At 49.4% G+C, this 20,543-nt stretch overlaps 1 protein-coding gene across 2 annotated transcripts in view; it reads right to left on the reverse strand.

The window, feature by feature from the left end:
* LOC146863834 (4-galactosyl-N-acetylglucosaminide 3-alpha-L-fucosyltransferase FUT5-like) overlaps positions 1 to 10,652 on the reverse strand; it is a 72,818-nt gene extending 62,166 nt beyond the window's left edge. Inside the window, exon 1 of one of the 2 annotated variants that reach the window (XM_085628343.1) lies at positions 10,325 to 10,652. The gene's annotated coding sequence lies outside the window, so the exon portion shown is untranslated. The remainder of the gene's footprint in view (positions 1 to 10,324) is intronic. The other variant, XM_085628351.1, reaches the window with a different exon arrangement.
* Between the last annotated feature and the right edge of the window lie 9,891 nt (positions 10,653 to 20,543).

Raw genomic sequence — 20,543 nt, forward strand, 5'->3', positions numbered from 1 at the left:
ATGGTCTTTTAAAGACCTGTGAAGTGCTCGGGTGCGGCTGCTTTTTTTGCCCGGGAAGGTGTCTCATCCCGGGCTGCCACACACGACGGAGGGGGTGGGGGGGGGGGGGGAAGGGGGGTGAGGGGCTGAAGCCCTGTGAGTCCAATGGGTGTTGCGCGCCTGTCAGGCACCCAGCTCTGAACCCTCCCCCTTTCCTAAACCTCCCAGCGAACCATCACACATCTGATTTGGCAGAGTGATGGTGGGCTGCTGGGTCCATCTCTGTGGTGGTTTACAGCATCGCTGCAAAAACAGGCAGACTTTAGTCACAGTTCCTTTGCAAAAATAATGTTAGTTTTCGAAGTGCTTGTTGCAGTGTTACTTTGAAGTGCTGTAATAATGAATGCTCTGATATCTCTGGTTATGTGGTTAGCTCTCCTGCTGGGGCCACAGTTGTGTGTGATCTTTGAACCGGAACGCACCTGTCAACTGGTTTAAGTGACACAACATGTTATGCCCCATTCTGAGGCGCCCCCCTGCTATTCTTTCTGCAGCTTCTCTGCCTCAGAGCCAGAAGTGGGGGAGCTGCAGTGTCAGATTGTCGGTCTCAGAATCTTCTATTTCTATCGATCCACGTCAGGGCAGCAGCAGTGCCATTCACCGACATCCATCCACCTATACATGCACCTGCGCGTGGACATGCACTATAATCCATCCACAGATACACATATAACGCATACACAAGATAAACATTGATCACTCATGCACCCATCATTGAATGCCGACAGTCTCCATTCACCTACTCATCCTTCTATCTATCCACCCAAATCCAGCATTCATCCGAACATACAACATTTTGACTAACCTGCATAGACTGACAGAGAGGAGTCCAGTGAGGAGGAAATCTGGCTATCTCCTTGGGGAGAGGAGTTGGTCTAACGGCTAGGACTCCCGACCTGGGGAACTGGGTTCGAGTCTCGGCAATGACGCTGAATATTCCTGTGATCCTGGGCAAATCACTTAATCTCCCGGTGCCTAACAAAAATGAATGTGTCCTCATGTAACGTAAAAGCGCTCTGATACCCGATTGGATTCGGGTCAAGTTCGCGCTATATAAAACTCTGCAAAAAAAAAAAAAAAAAAATCACATCCATCAACCATCCTCAACAGAACATTCCTGTATGCCCCACTACAGCAAAGGACAAGAAAGAAAACTTCCAGTGGAAGGGATTTGTAAGTCAAAGATAGACAAGTGAGCACTGAGCGAGGCCTAAGGTTGGCCAACTCGAACCAACAATACCAAAGACATGTTACTTTCACTTCTTAGACATGTCCATATTGGACAGATGTCCTCGAAGTCTAGACAGAAGATCTCCAAAAATGCTTCTTTGATTGCTGCCCGTTTGTCCCTGGTATCTTCACGAATATCTTAAGTAACATCTCCAACTGCCTGGCCTTCAGAAAGTCACTCAAAGCAGGACTGTTCACTTTTCCTTTGTAGACCTTAGATGCTGGTTCTTCCTTCACAGAATAGGAAGCGCCTAGATGCCCTAGGGCTTTACAAAATTAAAATGAAATCATGACTCGCCCATATTTCCTCATGCCCTCCCAGACCCAGACTCCTGCAGGCGCAGGAACGTCAGAATGTGGGGTACAGCGCACAGCTGATCCGGGTGGAACTTGGGAAGATCTCAAGATTGGAACAAAGCAAGTCTTAATAAACAGGTCATGACCACGGAAAGGTGATTCCAGATTCAGGATGCATATGCGGTAAGTGAGGCCAGGCCCATGCACAGAGTGACAACAATGATGTGTAGGCGAGGTCTGCCCCAGGCCCTGCATAAACTTAGGGCCATGTTGATTTAAAAATCGTGTCGTGCAGCAAGTCAACTAGCTGCGTTGCGCTGCGTGATAGGAGAGAGGCAGGAATGCGCCATACATAACATTTGACGACACATTCCTGTCTTTTCCCTGCCCTGGCACACAATGTGCTGCCTAGTGCCAACACAAGCACCCTTGCACCATGGCGCAAGGGTGTCTGTGTTGTAAACAAGATTGTTTTTGTGCAGGAAAATAATCGTGCACAAAACAATACCGGATGGCATTTACCTCTTTCTATGTGTGCTGCAGAATGGAACATTCATAGAAAGAGGAAGTAGCAAACACAAATAAAGATATTTCTCCTCTTTACGCCTCCCCTGGGAAGGCGTAGCATTTTGACGCGTTCTCAGGTCCACCAGTAATGATAAATCTGGAAAAGAGCAAACATTCATGGGAGGATGCGTGGTGACACCCACACTCCACCCATGGAACACCTACCTGGGGCAAAGTAAAGCAACATAGCAATTTGCTCTGCGTTGTGTCACTCTAAAGTTGTCTAGCCACGCAAGGCCACACAAGGTGTTCTTGTGTGCCTTGATAAATCTAACTTAAGAGTTGCGTCGCTCTTTCTCCCAATTGCACGGTGCAAGGATGACACAAGTCTTTGATACATTTGCGCCCCAATGTGGGGCCTCCTTATCCACTTACCACGGGCCCTTCCACACCACCTGGTGGTTCCAGGTAGCCCAACGGGATAGTTACTTTGTAGGTAAGGACCTGGCATACTTGGGACCATCGGTTGGTTAATGCTGGGCTAGCACAGGGTTTTTCTGATGCCTCTGCTAATCTGTGCGCCATGGAGCCCTATATTGTAAATGCAGCACAATCATGGTGTTGCGAGGGCATTTGACGCATGTGCAAGGACACTGGTGCATCAATGCCGATGCCTCAGTTTCTTCTAAATGAGGCCCTTCGTCGGCAACGGAGCGAACTTGATGGCACATTATTTTAAAGTAGGGCAGCGCAGTAACCGCAGTTGTTCCACTGCGTTGCATTGTGCTGTGCTGCACTGGGAGACAGACTATCACAGAACCATAGATACTAATATATTGTGCCGCTGATGCGGTCCTCTAGCGCCGTGAACGCAGCTTTGCAGCAGAGATGCAAAGGTATGTTGGTAATCTCTTGTTTAGGTTTGGTTTTATAAGTGTGCCCCTCCAGTGTGAAATATAGTGCTTAGACTACTTTTCAAGCTTTTCACACCCTGGAAGGGCAGTGTACAGTGCAGCACACATGCAACCTGCGAAACGTTAGGAGAAATGAAAACATTTCTATCATTCAGTGCCTGCCTCTCAGGGAAAACCTTGTTGGGCGCTGTAGGTGGATATAGGTTAGCATCATAAATTATAGATGGTAGGATGGGAACGCCCATGTACCACCCAAGGTAACACAAATCATCGCAATACAATATTTGTGTTACTCTTAGGGCAACTTTCCAGCATACAAAGTGTTTTGCACCATGCAGTAAATACTTTGTGGACTGTGCACCAGTTTGTTTCACTTTGCACCAGTGCAAAGTCTTGATAAATCTGCCCCTTGATGGCAGCGAAATTGAACTAAAACTTATCCTTGACATTTGCCTAAAAAGAGCTCCTCACTGTGTGCCGCTCACTCTCCTGATCCTTGGCAAAGATACACACCTAAGAAGAAGGTGGAATATTTTAGAATGCTCCTCGATGCATATTTAACCTGCAGCCCTTTTTAGGTCTCGCCTAGCATTGCAGCGCGGATGCGTTGCCATCGCTTTGTGAGGCATGCAGTATATACTGTAGTGTGGAAGGTTCGTGGAAGCTCTACCCACTCTTTTGTCTTAAATGCTGCCTTCCGATTGGTTTGGGGCTATTAGTCCCTCCTCATTCATATCCTTCCATGACTATTGGCCTTTTTACTCCTAACAATATTTTCTTCCCTGTCTCCCCACCCCACCACCCCCTTCCTCAGTTTGTGACTTCTCACCCTCCCCCAGCCCCGCCCCCCAACTCCTGTTCGTGTTTTCTTGCCTGCCGGCACTTCCGTTTTCATCTTTATTATTGCCACCTTGAAATATGCGAGTTCAAGATGCGTGCTGTAAAAAAACTTCGTGTTTAATGAACTAGGATTTTAATGTTACTCTAAATATAATAAGACTCTAGGCAACATTCGGGGTACGCACGGCAACGGATGCTTCTTAGTTCACAAATGCAAAAAGAACTATTGATGGACAGAATGCAGAACAAATCAAAACATTCACCCCCAGTCAAGAGATCTGGGTTAAATCAATCATTCTTTTGCTCACCATGCCACCCCAGTTTAGACCAGGCCATATGCAAATCAGTCTTGACCCTGTGCCTCATGGGAACAGTCCAGCCCGAACTGCCAAGCCAGGTCCTCCCTGGACCGCAAACAAGCATCCTAGGACCGGTTTCTGGCATTTTGTTTAGTTAATGTCGATTTTCTCATAGATGCGAGTAAAGTACTCTTAATATCTTAATGAAATCCGCACACTTTTAACTAATAGCACGGGCGACCTTTGACAACTAGGCAAAGAATACATTTTCATGTACCCCCGAAGACCCCCTGCCCCCCCGACCCCTTGGCAAATTTCATCGTCTCCCAGTGTTTGGGGGATAACCAAGATGCAGGAGAGTGAGTCAAATAGTCTGAAAAATTAAAGAGAAGCCGGGATTCGGATTCACATGCTCCGATCCAGATTGCGTTGGTTGGTCTGTAAGCACTACTTTTATTAACGAGTTTCGCATTAGTAAAGCACCACTGTGTACATGTGTGGCTACACTTCACCCATGAAGTACGTGCCAAGCAATTGTTGACACAATCCACACTTTGCGTCTTTTTCAATATATGTATTACCAAGTGCAGGACCTTTCCAAGAGATTTTGCACAATACATACATTCACTCCAAAAATAAAACATGTAGGTAAAAAACATTGCCATTTACAATGTGAATAGCGCTAACCCACAAATGCGAGACCCATTTGCATTGCAAATGCTTGTTAAAACAAGTGTTCCCTTTTATTCTGCAGACAGAGTCAGAGAGCCTCTGTTGTCTATTCACCCCCTCCCTTAGATTAGGTCTGCGGCAAAGCACTGTTACCGAGGCCCTAAAAGACTAAACGCTTCCTGTTGTAAAATGAAGAGCGCATTTTAAACTATCCTATCGTGTTTACAAGCCCCGTCAATAGTACCAAGCCTGAATCTGTCCTAGATACACCTATGTTGACCCCATAGTCTGTTGCAGGGACTTCAGTACCGCGAGGAGAGAAAGGACGTCTCGTGTTTACCACGTGTGTCCTCATTTCTGGGAAGCCATTGCTATTTTGGCATGTTGCCATTAGTCCGGCCGAGTGCCTATGTGCGCTGTGGCCCATTCGACTCACTCATGGGTGGTTGGGGTTGAGTAATGACTGTCGGCGCAGGTGGGGGTCAGGTGGACTAAGAGACCATTTAGGGCAGATGGGCAGCTTCCAGCAGCACGTGGGCGACCCTGTAGGATGGTGCACTGCCACATTAATGGAGTCAGAGACACATACTGTGTGTGTGTCCAATGCCACTAATTGTACACCTTGTTTCGTGCTGTGCACCCCCACCACAGTGCACTAGTCGAGGGTACACGCGGGTGGACACCGTCGACCCTGCCAAGTATTTCGGCCCCACTGAATAATGTGCTGAACTTGTCCCGGTGTGTTCCAGACACAACAAGCAACAACGTGCAGGCGGGATGGGGCTTTCTTATTTTAGACTCCTCCTGCGCCTATAACAAAGGCCGAATTTGAGGGGTCATCAGGCCTCCTTTTAATTGACTCTCCTGGCTGGGAGCAGTCAGGGGCCTCACACTTAGAAGCAAATGCAGCAGAGGGAAAACAAAAGGTAGCACTGCACAAATACTTGAGAGGCAGCTTTTCACTTTGTTCAAGCTCAGTTTATTAGATATGCATGCACTGTAAGCATGTTAGACGTGTTGGTCTCTCCCAGTAGTTACATAATACTAAATGTAATTTACATAGCGCTTACTACCCCTAAGGAGGTGTTGAAATAATTTAATTACCAATAGTTTTTCTTGTTTAGTGCTACTCAGCCCAAAGCAGAGTGTCAGAGCGCTTTACATCACACGTACAGATTAAAGTAATGGCCTGTGATGCCACTTCCTATGATGTGAATTCCTGTGATGCCACATGCAATGTCATGCACCGTGATGTCATGTGCCGTGATGTCCCGCGTCATAATGTCACGTGTCGTGATGTCACTGGCATACTGCCTAACTAGGTTAGTCCCCCCCACTTCTTTTTTAGGTCTCGCTGAGCCCAGCGCAGGCGCTGGCTCGGAGAGACATTTTATAGGTGATTTTTCAAAGTGCTGCTGGCTGGCCTAGCGCTTGCGTTCACGCGATCGTGCACGCGCAAACTGCCAGCCTTTTCAGCAGCACTTTGAAAACTGTGCTTCAGCGCGTCATCGCGATGACTTTCGCTTTCAGAGCGATCGCGATGACTTTCGCTTTTACGGCCGCGCGGCGTTACTTTTACTGCCGCACGGCCAATGCTTGTTTACCGAAATAGTGAAAATAGTATTAACTCCCAATTTTCACCTCAGTGCAAAATGCACATCATCTGTCGCCACATCGCCAACAAAGCATGCAGTTTCGGAGTTATGATCTAGTCAGTTTCATTGACGCTGAGAAGCGAGCGCACGAGTTTCACACTTCTGTTTACCCAGGCGTTGTATTCATCCACAAATGACTGCTAGAAATTACTGCTCACGGAATAAAAAGGGCGTCGATGTTTTCCTAATTATTTTCACTCACTCGCGTCGTTTGGTTTAGTGCACATGCGCAAGATCATTGTTTTCCACTGTAAACATGAATCCCCATAAAAGGACTCACCTGATTCTGTCTTGAAAGCGCCATTTTATATCATGGAGTGTAACACCCCTCAAAAATGTGCCGCTTGGGTTGTCTGACTTGAATCTTCAGGGATTTAGTAAAGACTTGGGACATTCTCTCTTAAAAGCCGCAAGTAGAATGTGAGTGGGTGCTATTTTTCGAACATAATTAACCACCTTAAGTTTATATTCCACATCTGTCAAGGTAGATGGCGCATTATGCAAGTGCCAAACATTAACATGTATTTTGCACATATCTCCATCAATTTATATCGCGCGTTGTTCGTATTCTATCATTCATGCATTTCTAACGCCATTTTTTGCTGCCTTCTAAATTTAGAATTAGAACATTCAATATTGTTAATGCTAACATGTGCCTCTGACAGTATGCGTCTTTCTCCCTTGCGATCTACAGAAGACAAGCAGATTTTTAGCAGCAGATGACACACAATGTCTGTTTGTTTGAGAAACTAAAGATATCTGAATCCCTCAGTCTATTTTTATTCGTGGTAATGTTTCTCTGAGCCTTTACGTTTAAATTAGGACTTGTAAATAGTTGTAACTAAGGAACGTGTTAGATATGTGTAAGCAGGGCCACTGGAATTCTGCAACAGGGGACGACCAAATTATGCAGCAGGTAAGTGTGGTGGGGACAGTGCCAGTCTGTTGTGTACAGAACAGGTGTCAGCCCTGGCATTGGGCCCCTCTCTTGTACAAAAAGGGATGCCCATCTGGTCACTACCCTCATCTTTTTTACGCAGAGCGTCTGCTCAAAGTGGTTGTCACTGCCCCAGCTATTATACACACATCAGGTGTCCGCTTGGGCACTGCACCGCTCTATTGCACACATATAGGCTGTCCATCTGGGTACTGTAAAACAGAGCACCTACCCCTGTGGGCACTGACTCTGCCCTTCTACACACGCAAATGAACATCTAGGCACTGCATCCTACTGGCGTACACACAGTGGCTACCCATCTAGGTTTTCGATGCACCCTACAGTGTACTGCAACTCTCTAGGTCCTGCAACCTTCTGTGTATTGCCCCCCTCTGCTCTACACACTACGGCTGGAGATCGAGATGCTGCACTGTCGTCTAGCCTCTTCATGTACTGCATCGTTCAGGTGGACGCACAAATGCTGTGGGGTTTGCTCCCCATTATGCATTGAACATTTCTTCTGTGCACAAAGCAGCAGTCCATCCAGGCGATTCTGATCCCATTATCCCAGGGAGCAGACTGTGCCGGAAGGTGCTCACAGTCTATGGAGTTAAACCTGTCACTGACCTCCTAGGCCCCCCAAGCACCTGTAACTAGCACCCAGGGGCAAAGCTGGTCTCACTAAACTGAAAAACTGCAATGTGTTCCATATGACGGGCTTCTCCAAGACATGGCTACACTCAAAAGCTAAAATACAGATAAATCGTGAAGAGAGAACCCGTGTGGCACACGGGCGCACCACCACATGGTCGCACTCCTGCATACACGTCTGCCACAGTAAACCAATCTAACCCCAATGTCTCGCAACAAAAAATGCATCCTTTACTACAAACCTAAATCCAGTCCCACTCAGTTTCCACATACATTATTTTTTTAGGGAGGAGAATCTGGGCTTACGCAACACACCACACACACATTCTCACACACAAAGAAACAAGCGTGCACATGGTCAATATTTCTGCTACAGACAAGCTTGCGTGGTTGGCTTTTCAATCCTTTATTTGCTCACCTCGCCCAGAAATCAGCTACCCCTCCAATTCATAATGCAATGCGAGCATGTAAACAATATTATTCCTGCCCTAAAGCAGGTGCACCTTTCTGAAAGTCATATGTAAATATCATCTGCGCAGTAGTTGTGGCATTTGGAATATAATACAGCAATTCATTTTAAAAGCACGGTAATATACAGCAAAATCCTGCCAAATAAAACCATGAAAGTTTTCGGGAAATAATTTAAAGATCAAATGGGCTAAATAAATGCAGCGAAGTAGTAGCTATTGTCAATATGAGGCGCATGCCATGTACCGTAGACAGCGGACCTCTCCCAGACACAGGTCCATGTTACATGGTTTACATAGGCAGTGTGTTGGGCAGTGAATTTATGTGACGTTAACATTGAAGCTTTCCCTGTCGTTTCACATGTGCCTAAAAATCAATAATACTTTGCCCAATTTATTTAGCAAAATCTCAATTTAAAAAGGAAAAGTTGGCCATTACTGCACTGTTTGAATTATTAAATGTGTTAATTTGGGAAAGAATTGTAACATCGGACAACATAAGTAAAAAGAATTGTCATTAACAACGCCAATAGCTCTAACTTTCACAATTGCGAGACAGATTGCATTGCAAATACTTGTTGCCTTTTCTCTCCCGCACATCCCAGTTGTTAATGAACATGATGCATGTGTTCACATATAGTGAATGGTCCAGAAAATAAAATGGTCGCTGTAGAATTGTATTTCCTTGTAACCACTGGGGTCCCTGCAACCAATTCCAACATCAGACTTTCAAAGCGCTTTTTTATTACAGTTTGGCCTAAATAATAAATAGAACCTTCGTTTGTATTTTACGTCACTATCTTCTAATGGGAGCACAACTCTCACCTAGACAGGCCCTGTTCAGCTCAAGTACAAAGAGTGTGAAGCCACACTCCCCCTTTCGTACGTGTTTAGGACTATCATTGAAACCCCACAGCTTTCAAAAGAGTCCAAATTTCCGCGAAAGCCATCCAGCGTCACTGAAAACCGCACTGCCTGTACTCCAGTATTCAGGGATTAGTGGTCCCTGGTGCCACTGCCCCCCGCTGCACCAACGGAAACTACTCCCCAGACTCAGAGACTGACTTGATGGTGAGATAAGAGTCTACTCAAAGGCACATTATATGACGAGAAAAGATAAATTATGGGGCATAATGCGGCACATCTTTTAAAACTATATCTTCATTAGACCTTCTCTGCTATAGCGCTTCAATCCCTGGCGGCTCAGCACCCAGGATAATGTGATGCATGACTAAACACTTAAGTAAGGTACAAAAGGCGAGACCTATTGGCTATGCCAATGCTTGTTTAGTACTTGTGCCATGCTGTGACCTTATCCTCAGAACAGCAGAGAACAGGTACCCATGTAGCTAGGTCCTTTGCCTGACTATTAAGGTCCCAGCCTTTCCACCCACACATCCAACACAGTGCAGCATGCTACTCATGAAGGCAAGCGCTTCAATGCCCCACTTAGGGGTAGTAAGCGCTATATAAATGTTTCAACACAATATAAAGAAGAAAGGCAGACGCAGGGTAGGCACACCCGTCAGCTGACCCTGTATCACGAGGGTTCCATTCCGGCAGGCCTCCTTAATGCGCACAGTTTTCGAGACCCGCCCATGGTTAAGCTCGGGAACGGAGACTACAACTCCCAGCATTCTCAGTGCCATTGTTGGAAACCAAGGCTGGGATGAATTTCGCGCTCATGAAATGGGGCTTTTGGCAGCTAGGGTACCAGTTCGTATGATTATAATTAAATGCTAAGATAGTTTTACTGGCGTATCAATGTAGACATCCTCCTTCCCACTCAAAGGCTCTTCTAATGCAAAACTCTTACCTCTGTATTTACATGCCTTCGGACCTTTCCTTAGGTCTGACGGGTTTGTGGGGCCCAGTGGGGTTTCGTTCATCTATTCATATTTGGGTTGCTCCGCCTGTTCTCACGGGATAGTGCTCCTGCGGTGGTCGCCTCGACACTTTCGTCACAGGGCGCGAGAGGAGCTTGCTTTAATATGGTCGCTGGGAGGGCCCGCACGCCCCATTTCATTGTCCTCAGAGAGGCCAGGTTTTCATTGCCTCCCAAGCTGCCACATTCCGTCGGAGTGAAGGCTGAGCTCGGGCCCTGCCCACAGATGCAGAACTCAAGCTTCAGGAATGACGGTCTCCCGGATATCAGTCTCCGTTTGAAAGTGGCGGGAATATATATTCCAACAAGCAAACTCTTGCAGGGCACAAGGTGGGTTGGGGGAATGCCAACGGGGTCACAGGTGGGTCTCCCCGAGAAAAATCATGATTGCAGGCCTGCCAAGTTTTCCAGGTCCATCCGCGATGTGGTGCACCAGTCCAGGTTTTTTTTCCTATGAATTCTGGGACTTGTAGTCTTGTAGTCATTGTAAAACAGGACAATAAGACTCAGAATTCAAAGGAAAAAGTCTGGACTGGAGCAGTTCATCACGTCTGGAACTAGGAAACTTGGCGACTGTGTGGTTGGGCACAGCCATGCCTCGGACACCCATACCGATTACCATTGTTGTGTTAGGTCCAAAGTGTACCCATGGGCGTCCACGGGGGGGGGGGGGCAAGGAGGGGCGCTTGCCCTCCCATGGAGTACCCCTCTTTGCCCCCCTGCGGACACCCATGCTTTTATGGACGCCTTTTGTCCGTAATTTTAGACCCTGCAGGGAGCAGAGCTGTTCCCTGGCAGAGGCCTCAACTCCCTGATGGGGCGCCTCGCACGCCTCCTCGCAGCCCCTCCCGCCCATTGTCATTCTGTCTGTGGCTGATTATCACATACAGAATGACAATGGCCAGTTTGAGCTGCGAAAGCATACGTCCCACCCTGAACCAACGAGGCAGCTCAGCAGGTTGGGTATGCGCTGCCTAGACCAGCGGACACAGAGCAGTGTTGTTTGTGCCATGATCGGGTTTTTCTCCCCAAGGCCATGAAACGGAACAGGCTCTGCCTCGAGTGCCACTTGACATCACCACTGCTGGAGGTGGAGCGGGAATACACCCACCCCCTTCAAACTCGTGCCCAATGGCATTCTGGTTCCTGCAGTCCTTTACTTAATCAGCCATAGGTGAGAGTGCAGGCTGCATCCTAAGGGGAAGTGACAAACTAGGTCTGGACACCAAGACCTCCTTTTAACACTGTGTAGCCTGAGAGCAAGGGGTCTTCTGAATGAAGTTCGGGGGGGGGGGGGGGGGGTCGATGCATTATCCTCCCAAGTCAAAAATTGAGGTTGCAGCATAGCCCGGATTTCAGATCCCACTAAAACGTACACAGTCACGTGTCAACAGCCGCGACCCGTGGAGGGAGTTCTGTGGGGCGGGGTGGGAGAGGGGCAGGGTGGAGGGTTCTAAAAACTGGAATATGGATAATTGCAGGCAAGTAAACAATTAAATAAATAAAACGAATATCGTTGCACGCCCTGCATCGCAAAATGCGATGCAGGGCGCGCAACGAAATTCGTTTTATTTATTTGATTGTTTACTTGCCTGCAATTATCCATATTCCAGTTTTTAGAACCCTCCACCCTGCCCCTCTCCCACCCCGCCCTACCGCCCCACGGAACTCCCTCCACGGGCCGCGGCTGCGTGTCAGTAATATATCTATCTGCCAGTATGCACCCTATCGTCTGGCAGGACGTCCCGACCCTGTGTTTCACTGCCTTATATCCCTCTGTACCCCACACCTCGTGCTCACTGCCACAACATATCCCTCTGTACCCCACACCTCTCGCTCACTGCCTTATATCCCTCTGTACCCCACACCTTGTGCTCACTGCCTTATATCCCTCTGTACCCCACACCTCGTGCTCACTGCCACAACATATCCCTGTGTACCCCACACCTCGCGCTCACTGCAACAACATATCCCTCTGTACCCCACACCTCGCGCTCACTGCGTTATATCCCTCTGTACCCCACACCTTGCGCTCACTGCCTTATATCCCTCTGTACCCCACACCTCGAGCTCACTGTCACAACATATCCCTCTGTACCCCACACCTCTCACTCACTGCCTTATATCCCTCTGTACCCCACACCTCGTGCTCACTGCCACAACATATCCCTGTGTACCCCACACCTCGCGCTCACTGCCACATATCCCTCTGTATCACACTCTTCACACTCACTGCCTGATCGCTCACTTTACCCTGCCATTCATCTTCTACGTGTTCTCTCCCCTTTCACTCGTTCTACCTCTGTTTACCCCCTTACTTCTTTTAGTACCTTACTCCTTTCTCACTACCTCTACTTCTTTTCCTCTTCAGTAACATCTCTCTGACACATCTCTGCACTTCCTTTATATCAACGCACCCTCTACCTCACCTTTCTACCTGAGTCTTTATTATTCCCTCTTCCTCAGCTATCTCTACCTGGCCCTCTCACGTTCTACGACTGCGTTATTCTCCCCTCTCCAGCTTTTATTTACCTGTCTCTGCTCCTGAATCTTTTTCTTCTACACCTCACTTCTTTGTTTACCCTTCACCCCATCGCTACCCTTCTGTTTGCCTCACTACGGTCTTTACCCGACTCACCTTTCAGTGCCTCTTCCCATTTCGCCTCCCTCCCTCACGGAGCTCTCCTAGCATGCATCTGTTTCTCCCCTCACCACCATGCCTGCCTCTACTCCTCCTTACCTTTCTAACCAGCCTAACTTTCTACCTTCCTGTTATTCGTGGTAGTGAACCATTCATTTCACGCCTCCGGTTGTATTACCTACGCATTCAAATTGAGTAGGTCATTGCTGTGCTCCCAACCTGACATCGAGACCCAGTTCCCTTGCCTCTCAACATGCTCAGATATAACAAGCATTGGCATAGCCAATACGTACCGCCTTTGAGACCTGCTGCATAACTAAATACTTATAAGGTCCTAAAGGCGAGACCTATTGGCCATGCCAATGATTGTTTTACTCAGCTTGGCCTGAGCATTACCCGATCCTGATTGTCTGCCATTTTAGCCCCGGCCCTATTGATTAACATTAGCCACGCCCCTTCATTTGCCAGGTTAGCCCCCCCTGGAAAAATTTCTGCGGACGCCCATGAGTGTACCACAGGTGGGCACTATCATGCCTTGGTTAACCAATATATGCCACAAATCACCATCGAAGCGCTACGACCCCTCGTCGGGGGTACTAAGCGCTATATAATTGCAATCATTATGCCATGCTCAGCATTATACCAGAAATGGGTACCATCATGTAAGCTGACAATATATCAAGAAGGATCACCTTTATGTCATGGCTAATATTATATCAAAAATCTCTGCCATGGAGACGCAGGCTTACTAGGATTTTACATCTGTGCGACATCACTTTATTGGGGTAACCCCTACGCAACACCAATTTTGGGATCTGCAAACCCACGCAAATCCTGGATTGTGTGGCTTTGGGAAAAAAAGGTTAAATCAGCGCATAGTGGTACTTTGTCTTACCTTGTATTTTTTTTTGTTGCATCTTTTATATAGCGCGAACTCGACCCGAAGGTATTGGAGTGCTGTACATGAGCACCGTATTTACATTACACATTCAGGCATAGGGAGATTAAGTGATTTCACCAGAATCACAGAATGTGGACGCGACCTCGAGGCTCGAACTCTGGATGGTGCATGGGCGCTCCCGTGCATCAAACCATATAATTTGACGCAAACCCATATTTACAATTATCTTTATTTCTCCCTATTACTTCCTCTTTGCATGGGTGCTGCACACATACATCGAGAACTACACTTCACAATGTTAGCTTCTGTGCAGGAAGGCACACCTTCCTTCACTAAAGCTATCCTGACTACATCGCACACACCCTTGTGATATGACACAAAGGTGCCCGCATTGGTGCCAGGCAGTCACAAGTGAGCTGGCTCTAGGAGAGAGCAGATCTGTCATATCTATGAAAATATGGTACAGTTCTGGTGTCTCTCCCTTTCATGCAATACACTTCACTTGCTGTGAGAAATGTAAGTAAATATACCCCAAGAATCTTGCAATAATAATCACCATTATTTCAGCATTATATATCCTGCATGGGCACATTATATCCAGAGCCACTGGAATTATGCCATTGTGTGACTGTGGCGATTTTCGCATGATTATAGACTTGCTTCATTTGCCACAAAATCCTGCATCTGCTGCATAATTTGCAGATTTTCACAAACAAAAAAGTTGTTTCTCGCTCAAACAGATCAAAAGTTATTTAAAAATCAGAGACACGTGTTGCTGCGCAGTGGAAGGCCTTTTCCAAAGGTTGACTGGTCACCTTTCTGTTGCTTATTGTTATATTTGGGTGTTACATTGGTACTAATGAGGTGCACCCAATGCTCCAACAGTGTAAAAGGTTGCATAATTTGCCTTTTCTTGCTGCATAATTTACTCACCCCTGACGCATAATTTGGCCCTCTAATGACGCATAATTCCAGTGACCCTTATTTCATCACAGCACACGGCATCAGCAAGACTACCTCACACTGTTTTCACAAACCTTCCCATTGTAACATTATGACACACCCATTACCTCCAGTTCCCTTATGTCCTCGTCCCATTCATTACTAATTGGAGATAATCATCTCCCGACAGAAAAAAAGATCAGAAGAATGCTGGGACACTAACCCCGCCCCTCCCACTGGGAGTACATAGGGGCACTTACCCAGCATTCGTCCTGTTCTTTTTTCTGGCTGTCGACAGTCTTGATGTGGATGCTGGTGCTGCTCCTGCTGGGCTTGAGTGGCTTCTGTTCCTGTTTTACCCCGGCGGTTGGGGTATCTGGTTCCTTGCCTCCCGGCCTGCTGGGCTTGCTGGGAGGCTTGGTTTCTCGGCCGGCTCTTTGATTCCCCTGTGTGTGGTTTCTGGCGGCCCTTTGCAGCTGGTGAGCCTGCCTCCCGGGTCCTTCCGGGTTACTGGAGGCTCGTCTTCCTGGGGCTTGGCCGGGTGGATTTCGAGCTGGTTTCCTAGTTCCCCTGGCTCCTGCCGATGCTCTGCTGCCTTTGATGTCTGGCGGCGGCTTCCTGGATCCCGGACGGTGTATTGGGGGGGCCTTGTGGCTGTTTGCGGCCCCCCCGGGTGAGTCCCGCTTTGCAGTGTTGCTTTTCTTCAGTTTACTGGTGGCGGGCTAGCCTTCTGAATATAACCAAGTGACGCAGCGGAGACTCCTGGAGATGCCGGGGATTGCTCCCAGGGCCTCATTCATGCGAGGCATGTGCTTTACCACTAGAATTTCTCCTGTTGGGCGATTGGAGTGGGGGCCTTGTTTCTGGGGTTGGCCCCCGCTCCGGGTGAGTGCTGCTTGCAGGTTTCTAGTTTCCCTGCCTGTTTCACTTCTGTTCCCGGCCTCCTGTGCGTTGCGGTACTTTTGCGCTGTTGGTGTGTTTGACTGCGGCTGGCGGTGGGGGCCTTGATGACTGGTGGCCTCCACTTCTGCTTGGTGTTGTAGGCAGCATGGGGTGCTGCTCGTGGCTTGCGTTTGGGCTTCGGCCTGCCTGCGCTTCGCGTTTTTCTTTTGTCCTGGCTCCTGCGGGGCCTTTTTGTGTTCGAGGAGGCGGGTTGCCGATGGCCTGGCTGGTGGCGGATGGCTCTGTGGGTTGCTTGGCTCCTGTGCTCTGCTTTCCAGAGTCTGTGCCGTGGTGGGGTATACTCCCTCGCATGTCTGGGTTTCTGTTCCTTTGGGTACTGCCTCCTGCTGTGGTGGGTCCTGTCGGCCAGCATTGTTTCGTGCAGCGTGCTGTTTCGTCTTCCCCCCTTCCCACACCCACCCCCCCTCGACCTCTGGCGGTGTTGCTGCCTTTCTCTGGGTTGTATGTGTCTTCGGCTTTGCTGGTTGGAGGTGTGCTGCTGCCGGCTTCTTCACGGTCTGCGTTGCTGTTTGAGGCCGTTGCTGTTTACGGCTGCTGCTGCTGCGTTCCAGACTGGGTCCTTGGGCCCTGCTTTGACCGGCTTGGCATTGGTTGCTGGCATGTCGTTCTGGCGTGGTTTCTGTTTGCTGTTCTTTCGTGCTGGTGTTGCTGCAGGTCTCGGCTGTCATTGGGGTTATTCTGGGTGCCCCACTGACGCCAGGCGTGTTGCGCTGTGCTGTTGCACTCCCCCAGCAGCTCCGCTGTTGTGCTGCCTGCCGCTGACCCCGTTCCCCTGGTGGGTGTTCGTGGCCCTCCCCCTCCGCAGGCTCCTGCCGGCGCCTGTTCCCTGGTGGTCCAGTGCGGGAGCCCTGTTCTTCTGCTGACTGTTTACATGCATCTTTGGTTGCCTGTGGTGGTGGGTTTTCTTTTGGCGGGTTCCGTTGGGTCTTCGTGTCCCTGCGCTCGTTCTCGGCTGTCGTTCCCAGGTACGGGGTGCCTTGGGATGTGTTGTGCTCTGTCCGGGCCTGGTTGCTCCTGGGAGCCCTTGCCGGGGCTTGGTTCCTTGTCCCTGTTTTCATCTTCTGCTGGTCTGTGGGGCTCCCTCAGTTCGGCGTCGGGTCTGGTTCCGTTGCTGTGGTGTGTTTCCTTTGCGGAGGCCTCACCTGTCCCACGCATGCTTTGTTCTTCTTCTGTGTGGGGGCTGGGGTTTCGCTCCTGCTGGCTTTTTTTTGGGTGCGCTGGGGTGAGCCTCCTGTTCTCTTGCTCCTGGGCAGGTTGGGGCAGTCGCATTCAGTCTTCGGGGCCCTGGGTCTGGGTTGTTTGTCTCCCTGGCCGACTGCTTGTTGGTTTGGGTGTTGGGGCTTGTTCCTTCCTCACACTGCGGGATCGTCTTTCACTGGGCTGCCTTGCATGGTTGTTCCGGTGGGTGTTTTCCGTTGCGGGGGGGAGGGGTGCTTGTTTTTGGGTGCCTCCCTCCTGTTTCTCGCGGTTCTCCTCCCCTGTGGCCCTGTTCTTTTTGGCGGCTGTCCGTTTGTTGGCGGGCTGTCTTCGTGCTGTGGCCGGGTTGTCTTTCTTGGCCAGTGTCCTGTGTTTTTCCCCTGGCCCCCCAGTGTTGCCGGTCTGTGGGAGCCTGGTCTCTTCTGCTCTCGGACCTGGCCTGGCCTTGGCGTTCCATGTGTCTCTGTGGTGGTGCTCTGGGCCCCAGTTCCTCTGGTTGGCTTCGGTGGGTCTCTGCCTGTCGCTTCTCCTTGAGGTTGTGCCTGTGTGGCTGTGGTGCTGGTTGTTGTCTCTGTCATCCTGCTGCTGTCCTGGCTCTCGCGGTTCTGTTCCGTGTCACTTTGCCTGCGCTTCGGCCTGGCTCTTCTTGGCGCACTAGTTTATGTTGCGTTTTTGCCCTGGTGGTCTACTGGCCCTTGCGTTCAGGCGGGTTGCTGGGGTTTCTTGGCTGTGTCCTATGCCTCGGGGTTGCTGGTCCTGGCCTCATGTATTTTTCCTGTGGCCTTTGCTCCCTGGGGGCGGCTTCTCTCATGTTTGGGGTTGTTCGCCTGTGTTTCCGGTTGGGGTTTTCTCCTCTTTCTGCTTCCCCGGGTTGCTGGCGGGCACTGTGGTGCTGGTCTGGCCTCCTTTCTGAGTCTGTCCCCCTTCTCGGTGTGCTTTGGGGGGTCTTGGTCGGCCCTCTCTGGTCCCAGTGGCTGGGTGGGGTTCTGGCCGCTTCGCCTGCTCTGGTGCCTGGGTTGGTTCTTGCTTCCTCTGGGGTGTCTTGTGTTTGGCCTCTTGGCTAGTGGCTGTGCCTCTCCCTTTGACCTTTCCTCCCTGCTTCCTCTGGTCTCGTCTGGTGTCAGTGGTGCTTCTGGGTGGGCTTTGTTTGTTGCCTAGTTGGCTTTCCGGGTTCTGTTGGCCTTTGCTGGGTCTCTTCTGGCCTGCGGTGTTTTCCTCTGGCTTGGTTCGCTGTGGAGGGGGGTGCTTGTCCCTGCCCTTTCTGGTGCTTCTTTTTAGCCGGGGTTGTGTCTCAGCTTTTCCCTGTGCTCGTGTTGTTCCAGGGGCCGTGTTTCGGTCTCTTCTGGTCTGCTGGCTTGCAGCTGCTTTTGCTTGGCCTTCGGCGGTGGCTCCTTGTGGTTGCCTGTTCCCTTAGGCCTTCCTCCCTGTTGGCACTGGTTCTTGGCTGGTTTGCGGGTTTCTGTTTATTTGGACCTGCTCGGCGTTGCCTGGGTGCGCTCTTGCTGTGGTCCTGGGCTGCTTGCTGGAGCTGTGTTGGGGGTTCTTTGTATGGCCTGCCACTTCTTTGCTGGTGTCTTTTCTGCCTGTGGGGTGGCTGGTCCCTCTGCTGTTGGGTTCTGGTCCTGGCGGGTGTTGTGTGCTCCTGCCCTTGTGTCTCTTTGCTCTGGATGGGCCTGTTTGGGTCTGTTCTCCGCTTCTGTTTTACCCTACTCTGGGGATTTCGTTTGGGCGACGCCGGGGCTGTGCTCTGCTGGGGCCTTCCCTTCTTTGAGCCTTCCCCCGGTTCTGGGTTGGACCTTTGGGTCCTTCTGGTTGGTTGGGTTGCTCGGTTTTGGCTTCCCGGCTGCGGTGTCCTCTGTAGCCGTTTTCTGCCCTGGGAGATTTTCCACTGCTGGGGCCCTGCTTTTGGCCGTGCTGTGCCGTGGGATTTGGTTTTTGTGCTTTCCGCCCTGGCTTCTGTTGCTTCTGTGGTCGGGGCGTTTTTTGGTGTTGCCTCTCCCCTGGTGGGTTGAGGTTTCCGTGCTGTGTTGTTTGGGCCTGTTCCGCTCCTTTGGGGCCTTTCTGTGTTGTTGGCCCCCAGCTTGGGCTGTTTGGGGTCGTCTCTGCCTGGCCTGTCTCTGGTTGGGCTTGTCTGCTGCTGGTGTTGGCTCCCTTGAAACCATCGCAAAACTTGACGTGAAAAAAAGATGCCTTATGCAATTTTTAAAAGTCAGGAAAGTTTACACCCCCATCTGATTTAGGACGTGACAACTTTGATAATGACATTTGAGATGTTTTGTTATTCCACAAAAAGGATGTAAGTAAAGAATTAATCTTTATTACTTTGGGTGTATCAACGTTTTGAATGGGATACACTTCTTTGATTTCCACAAGCACATCATCTTTATCACCTCCCTTCTTTTCAAAGGAAATTTCAGACTCTACATACCGCAGTATGCACTGCATACACTCACTTTCAATCTTCTCCTCCTGCTTCTTCTCCTTCAGACTTTGAGTGGGATAAATTACTCCATAGATATCCCAAATCATCTAATATTTACTTTCATTTGACATCCTCTTCTATAGATGGACTCAAAACAAATGTAGAATTATCCAGGGAGCATGATTTTGATATGGTAAGGCCCATCTCCTTTTGGAATTAGATTTGGACAACAATTAGGAAATCGTCTAGGGCAGCACACACTACACAAACTCTTTTCGTCATATACAATAGATGTAGGAGAGTAGGATATGCTTCACATGGGTACCCCCACTTTTTGCTGGTGTTTCACTGTTTTTCGACCTTAGTCTGGCTGTGACCCTGCTAATCAGGACCGCAGCCTAGCTGCTTCCTCTCTAAAATGGTTTCCATGTACATTGGGTACATCTCTAATTGGATTCTGGAGTGCTTTATAAGTCCCTAGTATATGGTATAGTATGTACCCAGTGGCCTACCAGGGGCTGATGCATGCATTATACCATCCCTGGGAAGCACTTCAAAATGACACCACAGGTCTGCTACTGCAGCCTGGGTAAGGCGGTGCATGCACCCCTTACTGAGGTATAGGATACCTATATCACCACCATTGCACACACATATAAACCTATAAGTCACTCCTATGGCAGGCCTTAACAATCCTGAAGTCAGAGTGCTTGGTTTTTATGTGAGAGGGTGCCCCTGCATGAGCAGAGCCCCTCTGCAGTGTTCGGAGTACCTCCTCTGATGCTGTTTGTGGTGCAGCCTGACCACATACTCTTAAGTGCATTATAACCTCGCGGTAAATGCTTACTTTGGACTGGCTGCACGGAAACATGTCGTGTTTGGTGTCAAACACTTTGGAATACTACCCCCCCCCGGCCAGTTCTGGCGGCCGGGGTAGCATTCCACCTTTCTAGAGGGAGAGACATGTTCACACTGGTGTACCCGGTAAAGACTTTCTAAAACCCTGGCATCACAAAATGGATGCCACTGCCACAGACACTGGTCTGGCCTCCTGCTGCTAACCGAAACTCCGGCAGGGGAGGCC

The sequence above is a fragment of the Triturus cristatus genome, chromosome 2_1 (genome assembly GCF_964204655.1).
Source record: "Triturus cristatus chromosome 2_1, aTriCri1.1, whole genome shotgun sequence".
Lineage (NCBI taxonomy): Eukaryota > Metazoa > Chordata > Amphibia > Caudata > Salamandridae > Triturus > Triturus cristatus.